Source organism: Rattus norvegicus, chromosome 1 (assembly GCF_021556685.1).
Source record: "Rattus norvegicus strain SHRSP/BbbUtx chromosome 1, alternate assembly SHRSP_T2T, whole genome shotgun sequence".
Lineage (NCBI taxonomy): Eukaryota > Metazoa > Chordata > Mammalia > Rodentia > Muridae > Rattus > Rattus norvegicus.
In genome coordinates, this window is record NC_141534.1 from 37,083,311 (window position 1) to 37,092,617 (window position 9,307).

The following is a 9,307-nucleotide window of genomic DNA, read 5'->3' on the forward strand; positions in this document are numbered from 1 at the left end:
GCTATATCCTCAATGAGATAACTCTTCAATTTATTCATTTTCTTTGTGTGTGAGAGCACATGTTTACCATGCTGTGTTGATGGAGGTCAGAGACCATCTTTGAGAAGTCTGTTCTCTTCTTCCACCATGGAGTCCTTGAGATAAAACTCAGGTGATCAGCTTTGGCAGCAAAGGCCTCTACCTGATGAACTATCTCTATGACTCTCTGTAACCTTTTTAAAAGATAACAAAATTAAGTATTGATACCAAAGTCCAAGTAATGTAGATGAACCAGTGTTACTAAAAATTGACTAAGGAATTACCAACAAGATACAATAATGGCATACCAAGCTAGAACCACGGCAATCAAGGAAAGAGGTCAGTGTCTAGAAATTCATCCATCTCTCTGCTATACATTAATTCTTGGCAAAACAACAGAGTAAGGGATGACCTTTTATAAAAGACATATTGGAAGAAATAAGTATATGTACTGAAATCTGCCTCAATCTTTGTCTTACCTTATTCACAAAAAAATCATCAAAATGTGGAATCTACTATATTTCAGCCTTTAGAAGAATACATTATTTTTCCTGCACATGCAAGTAATCCGTGGTTTCTAAAATAGGGACTAAAAATGCAAAGGATAGAAATACAATAAATGAAATGTCTCTTAAGGTAAAAGCCATCAATTACTGAAAGCCACCCAAAGTGAGATAGAGGAAACTAACACAAAATAGGGAAGATGGATTTTTTTTTTTATTAACTTGAGTATTTCTTATATACATTTCGAGTGTTATTCCCTTTCCCGGTTTCCAGGCAAACATCCCCCTAATCCCTCCCCTTCCCCTTCTTTATGGGTGTTCCCCTCCCCATCCTCCCTCCATTGCCGCCCTACCCCCAACAATCTAGTTCCCTGGGGGTTCAGTCTTAGCAGGACCAAGGGCTTCCCCTTCCACTGGTGCTCTTACTAGGATATTCATTGCTACCTATGAGGTCAGTGTCCAGGGTCAGTCCATGTATAGTCCTTAGGTAGTGGCTTAGTCCCTGGAAGCTCTGGTTGCTTGGCATTGTTGTTTCATGTTCTTTCTAAAGTGTACATTGACCATTACTTTTTTATTTTCATTTAAAAAAAGGACTTCATTGCAAACATTGAAGGAAGTTTACTTACTTCTGACTTATATGAGAATTGACTTAGCGTCCCAGATGAAGGACCTCTGGTTGGAAAAATTAATGCCATCCAAAGGTAATGATACAGAAAGCACTTGGGGAACTGTACCAATATAGAAGCAGTGTTTTTGTAAGGTCATATGCTTGTGTTTACAGTATTATAAGCTGGAGTGATGTCCCATGCCAAGAGGTTTCCTTAGCACAGACACGTATTGTCACTTTTTAAATACGTTCATTTCTCAAACTAGAGTGTTGAGCCATGTCTGTAATCCCACCTGGGTGTCCTCTCCTTTATAACTGTCACAGTTTAGAAGACAGCCTATGCAACACCTTGTGTGCAGGTCAGCCTAGAGTATTGGTTTAGTTCCTGTGTGAAACAAATTAAAAGAAGGAGGTGTGTATAATACCTGTGGATTATTTGCATCCTAGTATTATTACCATGTTACTGTGAATATACCACATGCTAAATATATGTCATTGATTAGAACATGAAGTTATTACTGAATACTTCTTTCTCAAATATAACTACCTCGAACAGTCTAGGTCAGGTATAGTTTTGACTTCTTTGAATCTTATTTCTGTGCAATACTCCAGAGAATGATTTTGTGTGTAGCAGAAGCATTGAGCTCCACATGCTACCCAGGCACCATGCATCTCTGTCTTGCTGTAGTGAAGCTTTTATAAACGCATTGTGTAGGGTCACTAGAGTGCTTTCTGCTCCCTATGTTCTAGAGTGTCACAAGAATGTTACATGGATTTACACTACATTAGATATTAAATGTGTCTCCACTCCATGGTGCTTGGGAAGATGGATTGATGTTTAATAACACTAGATGTTTTCATACACAGAACACACATGGTCTGCAACAATCTCATTCATTCTAATACCAATATCCCGACACCTTCCTCTGGCTTCTGTAGGAAGCAGTCAAATATCTATTACATAGAAAATCATTCATACTTTTAAAATGTTCCCATGATTTTATACAGTAAAATGATTCGCAGAAAATATTTTATGTAGTACTCTAGCTGTATATTATACTTCTTTTGAATTCTGGTGACACTATGAGTTGGTCTAAAAACATTTGCCCTGTTTTCTTCATAGTTAGTTTTGTAACTAACATTAGTTTTCAGATGGTCTAAAATAAAATTATCCCTTTTCTTTGTTTAGACTTCTACTGAAGATTCCTCAGGCAAACTTTATCCTTCTAAAGCATCTCATTTGCGTATTAGTAATAATAAGAGACTCATCCACGAATAATTTAGACACTCACAGGTTATCTATCCGGATAGCTCCTTATGTTTTGTGGGATCAGACTACAAAGGACGCATGGTTTGGGAGTGATGTATCAAGAAAGGTAAGGGGATCTGACTTTTGCCTTTGGCAACAAAATTTTCATTGTAATGCAGGAAGTAGGAACACTTTGGAAAGATCATTTCTGTAAAAGGAAACCCTAGAATTCCATTTTCTGGAGTGGAGTGGAATATATTTTGATCTGTTTCAGGAAGATTTGGGAAGAAAGATGGTTAATGTAGTTAAAAATAAGTGAATCATTTCAGTCTTTCTTTTGTTCTTTCTTCATAGATACTGATTTTGGCCAACAGTATGCTTCACATATAATGGTAGTCAAAGAAGACTAGAGTGAAGTTTAAAAAAATCCTATTTACCCAGGTTTTGCTTGTTTGTTTTTTTCATTCCAGCCCTATTTTTGGAGTATATAATAGTTGTGTTTCACAGTAATTAGACTATTATATTACTAAATATTCACATCAAGTGAAATAATGGTCATATAAAAGTAAATATATATATATTTCAGATGTGTGTGTGCATATTTGTGTGTGTGTGTGTGTGTGTGTGTGTGTGTAGGTAACAAATTGGTGTATATTATTTTGGTATACTTTCAATTACTTTACCACTAATGTATTCAGGTGCAGTTTTACGTTCCTCGGGTCTCAAGGACCTCCACATCAAACCAGATACACTCAAACTAATAGAAGAAAAAGTGGGGAAGCATCTCGAACACATGGGCACTGGAGGAAATTTCCTGAACAAAACACCAATGGCTTATGCTCTAAGATCCAGAATCGACAAATGGGATCTCATAAAACTGAAAAGTGTCTGTAAGGCAAAGGACACTGTGGTTAGGACAAAATGGCCACCAACAGATTGGGAAAAGATCTTTACCAATCTTACAACAGATAGAGGCCTTATATCCAAAATATACAAAGAACTCAAGAAGTTAGACCGAAGGGAGACAAATAACCCTATTAAAAATGGGGTTCAGAGCTAAACAAAGAATTCACAGCTGAGAAATACCAAATGGCTGAGAAAACCTAAAGAAATGTTGAACATTTTTAGTCATAAGGGAAATGCAAATCAAAACAACCCTGAGATTTCACCTCACACCAGTGAGAATGGCTAGATCAAAAACTCAGGTGACAGTAAATGCTGGCAAGGATGTGGAGAAAGAGGAACACTCCTCCATTGTTGGTGGGATTGCAGACTGGTAAAGCCATTCGGGAAATCAGTCTAGAGGTTCCTCAGAAAATTGGACATTGAACTACCTGAGGACCCAGCTATACCTTTCTTGGCCATATACCCAAAAGATGCCCCAACATATAAAAAAGACACGTGCTCCGCTATGTTCATAGCAGCCTTATTTATAATAACCAGAAGCTGGAAAGAACCCAGATGTCCTTCAACAAAGGAATGGATACAGAAAATGTGGTACATCTACACAATGGAATACTACTCAGCTATCAAAACAATGACTTTATGAAATTCATAGGCAAATGGAGGGAACTGGAAAATATCTTGTGTGAGGTAAACCAATCACAGAAAAACACACATGGTATACACTCATTGATAAGTGGCTTTTAGTCCAAATGCTCGAATTACCCTAGATGCACAGAACACATGAAACTCAAGACGGATGAGCAGAATGTGAATGCTTCACTTCTTCTTTAAAAGGGGAAAAAGAATACCCTTGACAAGGGAATAGGGAGGCAAAGATTAAACCAGAGGCAGAAGGAACACCCATTCAGAGCCTGCCCCACATGTGGCCCACACATATACAGCCACCCAATTAGACAAGATGGATGCAGCAAAGAAGTGCAGGCCGACAGGAACTGGATGTAGATCTCTCCTGAGAGACACAGCCAGAATACAGCAAATACATAAGTGAATGCGAGCAGCAAACCACTGAACTGAGAAGGGGACTCCCATTGAAGGAATAAGAGAAAGGACTGGAAGAGCTTGAAGGGGCTCGAGACCCCATATGAACAAAAATGCCAACCAGAGCTTCCAGGGACTAAGCCACTACCCAAAGACTATACATGGACTGACCCTGGGCTCCAACCTCATAGGTAACAATGAATAGCCTAGTAAGAGCACCAGTGGTAGGGGAAGCCCTTGGTCCTGCTAAGACTGAACCCCCAGTGAATGTGACTGTTGGGGCGAGGACTGTAATGGGGGAAGGATGAGGAGGGGAACACCTAAATTGAAGGGGAGGTGATAGGGGGATGTTGGCCCAGAAACAGGGAAAGGGAATAACTATCGAAACGTAAATAAGTACTCAAGTTAATAAAGAAAAAAATATTTACTCACTAATTTATTTACTCTATATCCTGATTACAGTCCCTTCCTCCAAGTCCCATCTTCACGACCCCTTCTTCCCTCCATTTTCCTTCATCTTAGTAGTGTAGAACTTCCATGAACACCAACTCACTCTCATACATCAATTCACAACAGGAATAAGTGCATCTCCTCCCTTTGAAGCTAGACAAAGTAGCCCAGCTAAAAGAAAGCAATCAAGTGGTAGACAACAGAGTCAGAGCTAGCCCGCACACTAATACTTAGGGTACATACCTAAGATCAAGCTGCACATCTGCTACATATATGTAGGGGGCCTAGATCCTGCTGCTGGAGCATATGAAGGGGGAGGTCCTGCAGATTCAAAGCTGAAGGATCACAATGATTTAAAGGCTACAGCAAGCTAGGATATATAAGGAGAGGCATGTCTGGGAGGCTCCGGTATTGATGGTGTAGCAAAATCTAGAGGGCTTGAAGCAGACCAGTGACTTATTTCAATGTACATTTGCAAGTAAACCTGTTTGGACAAAAGGGTATAATTTGTGACATAGTATAGCACAACACAGCTCACAGACTGCATTTTTAAAAAGGATTTTAATTTTTTGTTTGATTTTTAATTTAACTTTAAAACTTTATTTAATTTTAATTTTTGAAGTTTTGCGAGGGGGGATTGTTATCAAGAGATAATTGGAAGGATTGAAAAATAAAATGAGAGTTACTTGTGAGCATGATGATAAATTTAAAGATTCAAAAACAGACATATATTTTGAAAAGGATTAAAGGCAACAAAAGAGTAAAAAATGAAAGAAAGCAGGGTACATTTTAACTAGTAGTTTCCAGGGATTAAGTCCACAGGAAGGACGAATTAGTGATGTCACACACATGAATAGTATTCTCACCCAGGACTCAACTTGGCTTGGACTAGAAACCTACCTTTTATAGGTAATTTCTTATTACCAAGCTCCTGGAAACGTAAAATCCAAGCCTGTATCAAAGCGCATGTCCAAATGAAGCAACAAAATTCAGTTTTCACTCCTAATAGCTATTAGTGATTCTTCTGTTATGGGCAGTTCTTTTCAAATATATTCTTTTGTATGGTCAAGCATGAAGAGAAACAAGCAAAACTATTCTGTACAAGCTGCATATAAAATATGACTATCTTGTGCAGGACTGCTCAAACATAAACTTAGCTGCATGCTGGTAAGAAATATGTGATGAGTAGAGTTGACTTAAACTAAGCCATCATCTCAGAAGAAAAGGAACTTACCAGTGTTGCTCAATTTAGGAAGTGTTATAATTTTTATGATTGCTGTGACAAAACACTGATAAAAGCAACTTATGGAAGACAGGTTACACTCCATGATATACTTGGAGTTACTAGTTAACTCCTGAGAAATATCAGGGCCTAAACTGAAGCAGGGCAGGAACCTGGATTCAAGAACTGAAGTAGAAGCTGAGTAGGAATTCTGCCTCTTGCCTTGTACCTCATATCTTTCATTTTCTGACTAATAGCTCAAGGGTGGCACCATCCTGGAGATCTGGGCCCTACAAATTCCAAGGTTAATCAGGACAATATCCCTTAGACTTCTCTATACATTAGGTCAATCTGATGGAGGCACTTTCTCCATTAAACTCCCTTTTCTCACCAACTTCTTTTCTCAGGGACATTTGTTTTGCCAGGATCTAAAACACTAAATAAAGATTGCACATGGGGGAACCCGTGGCTCCAGCTGAATATGTAGCAGAGGATGGCCTTATTTGGCATCACTAGGAGGGAAGCTGCTTAGTCCTAAGGGAGCTTGATGACCCAGGGTTAGGGAATGCTAGGGTGTTGAGGCCAGAGTGTATAGGTGAGGGAGGGAGCACTGTAATAGAGGCAGGGGGAGGAAATACAGGTTTTGTGGAGGTGAACTGTGAAGGGAGATAACGTTTGAAATATAAATAAATAAAATAATCAATACAAAATAAAACAATATGACCAGGGAAACTTATTCAAGTAAGTGGTTCTTTGGGACTTAGAAATGCTGAGAGATTATAGCGCTTCAATGTTATGACAGAGGAGCATGTCTGCAGAAAGGAAAAAAAAAAAAAAAACAAACAGCAAGCTGAAACCTGATGTCTCTTGTCTTGGGAAGCAAAAATGTCGCAGAGAAAGTACATTGAAAATGGGCACCTGTATTTTATAATTCCAAATTATAGGCAATGGCATACTTCTATCAGGAGGGCCAAGGGACTTAAGCCACCAGAAAGTTGTTACAAAGACGATATTGCCATGCCTGGAACGAGAATGGCATCCCATTCAAAACATCCTAACAGAAACCCCCAATCCCCCTACCCCCTAAAAATGTCAACGAAAGACAGTCATTAATTAGATTAACTCACAGTGTTTGGCAGCACATCAGGTTTGAAATGTTGCTTTGGTTAAGTAGTTCTTCTATTCTTTGCAGTATGCCTTAAATTTTGACAAGTTTCGGTAAAATGCAGAGAACTTAGAGTCTCCATTTCAGAAACTTCATATCATGCGTTCCTATCTGTGGCAACTGTTATTTTCCTCATAATTTTGGATTTCATTTTTAAATTTCAATTTTGTAAACCATGTGAAATGACAATCTTGTTTTGCCTCGTGTTGTTACAGATGTCCATTATACAAATCATGATCGACAACTATCATCAAATATTTGGAAATGATGATATATTTAATAAACATATTGACAGAAGATCTGAGGATTTAAAGACTTGTGCAGATTCAATAAACTCTTCTGGCAAATCACCTATTATGAAAGAATTCCTAGCTGGCCACAACAAGAAAACATGCGATAATGGTGAAAAATTAAAAATTTCATCCATTGCTCTGCAGGAGGAAGGTCCTACTGGTGAGCCAAGATTTATTTAGTCATCAAATGAATGGAAGGATGACATCACTCACTTATTTCATAAATTTGTAAATATGAGAGCAGTTTTGGGCACAAAATGATATTAGAGTATGGAAAAACTTTTTAACCAACACTTTAATTAAATTATACTTAAATATATGCATATGTATATACAAACCTATATATGTATATATAATTTATATGTGTACACACAAACAGACAGACAGACACACACACAAATACTTATGTACTATGTATACCACATGTAAGTATGACAGACTATTTATTCAGCCTTTGTAAGAACCCCACAATATTGCCATTCTTCCTATGGTCTTTAAGTCATAGAGGATTCATGCATATGAAATTATTATTTTTGATAAGATCATTTAGAAACAATGTTTTAATTTATACATCCATTAGAGATTCTGCATGTTTAAGTCCTGTACCACTGTCAACATGCTTTTTGATTTTAATGTAAAAATAATAATGTTTGTTTAATTTCCTATGAGAGACAATCTTGCCAAATGCTTAGCATTGGCATAAATATTAAAATGCACAGGCTCCATTACAAAACCTATGTGAAGAAAGATAAAGAGGCTAAAACGCACCTGATTAATATGGTAGTACCACTCAAATTCCTACACATTGATAATGCAAGTAATTATTTGTATAGAGTTAAGAAAATATACTGAAAGATTGCTCTTATCTGAAGTGAAGTGAATCTATCATCTGAGAATGTTTGTCTAACAATAACATTTTATGTTTCATTTAACAGGACAGAACAGAACAACTACCACATATAAGTGGTAGAAGATGACTGAAGACATTATAAGGTCATTCTATTTTAATGTTCCCTTCTACATTCCACTATATCATAGCAGAACAATTATTACAACATCCTGCTTCAGCATTCATATGCTATCATAATAAATGTTATAATAAATAAAAGTGTTATTGCTTACACTCCAATGTACCTTGGTCATGATTCTCCATAGTCTTTGGAAAGTGGCATTTTTCTGTCTCTGCCTCTACAGCCCAGTTATAGTACTTGCTTTCCCACCTCAGTTTCTAAAGTGCAGCCAAAACTAAGGACATTAAATAATCCCTCAGAATTGTGCCCAGAATTCTGTGCCATACAAAGTTCTAAATAAAATTCCATTACCAATCAAATTTAATCATCACACATGATGAAGTTAGAGATGGATCACGGTTGTTAGATTATACAAAATGACCTGAAAAGATCAGGCTTAAGCAACTGAGATACAGGCTTTGTGACATGAATTTGGGTCGTCGAAACATACTTTAGAACACAAACAAAATTGAATATTGTTGCACAAGCATCTCTAGACCAGAAGCTTCTACCTGGATGGAGGTGGGAGTTGGAGACAGTAGTTAACAGAAGCTTATAGGCCAGATATTCCTGACATGTTGTTCAGCAATGATCAAAAGAGACCTTATGCCAAAACAAACTGAGAAAGACCAATACTGGATGCTCTTTTCAAATATAAATAAACATGCTTTACACACACACACACGCACTCATACACACATATATTCATCCTTATACATTACATCCACTCAGAAATATACAGAAGCATACAGTATATTTGTTTTATCTCTCTGCATAACCTGAGACCTCAGCATGAAATATTCTTTATTCATTGTCTATGTGGAAATGGTCTGTAATACAATTTTG

At 37.4% G+C, this 9,307-nt stretch overlaps 1 long non-coding RNA gene across 14 annotated transcripts in view; it reads left to right on the forward strand.

The window, feature by feature from the left end:
* Window positions 1-8,579, forward strand: part of LOC681177 (similar to GTPase activating protein testicular GAP1) — a 106,014-nt gene extending 97,435 nt beyond the window's left edge. For 8 of the 14 annotated variants that reach the window (XR_015644986.1, XR_015644984.1, XR_015644988.1 and 5 more), the window contains 4 exons: window positions 1,113-1,222; window positions 2,318-2,504; window positions 7,374-7,611; window positions 8,387-8,579. This is a non-coding gene — a long non-coding RNA (similar to GTPase activating protein testicular GAP1). The remainder of the gene's footprint in view (window positions 1-1,112; window positions 1,223-2,317; window positions 2,505-7,373; window positions 7,612-8,386) is intronic. The other 6 variants (XR_015644987.1, XR_015644985.1, XR_015644991.1 and 3 more) reach the window with 1 other exon arrangement.
* The last annotated feature ends 728 nt before the right edge of the window (window positions 8,580-9,307 follow it).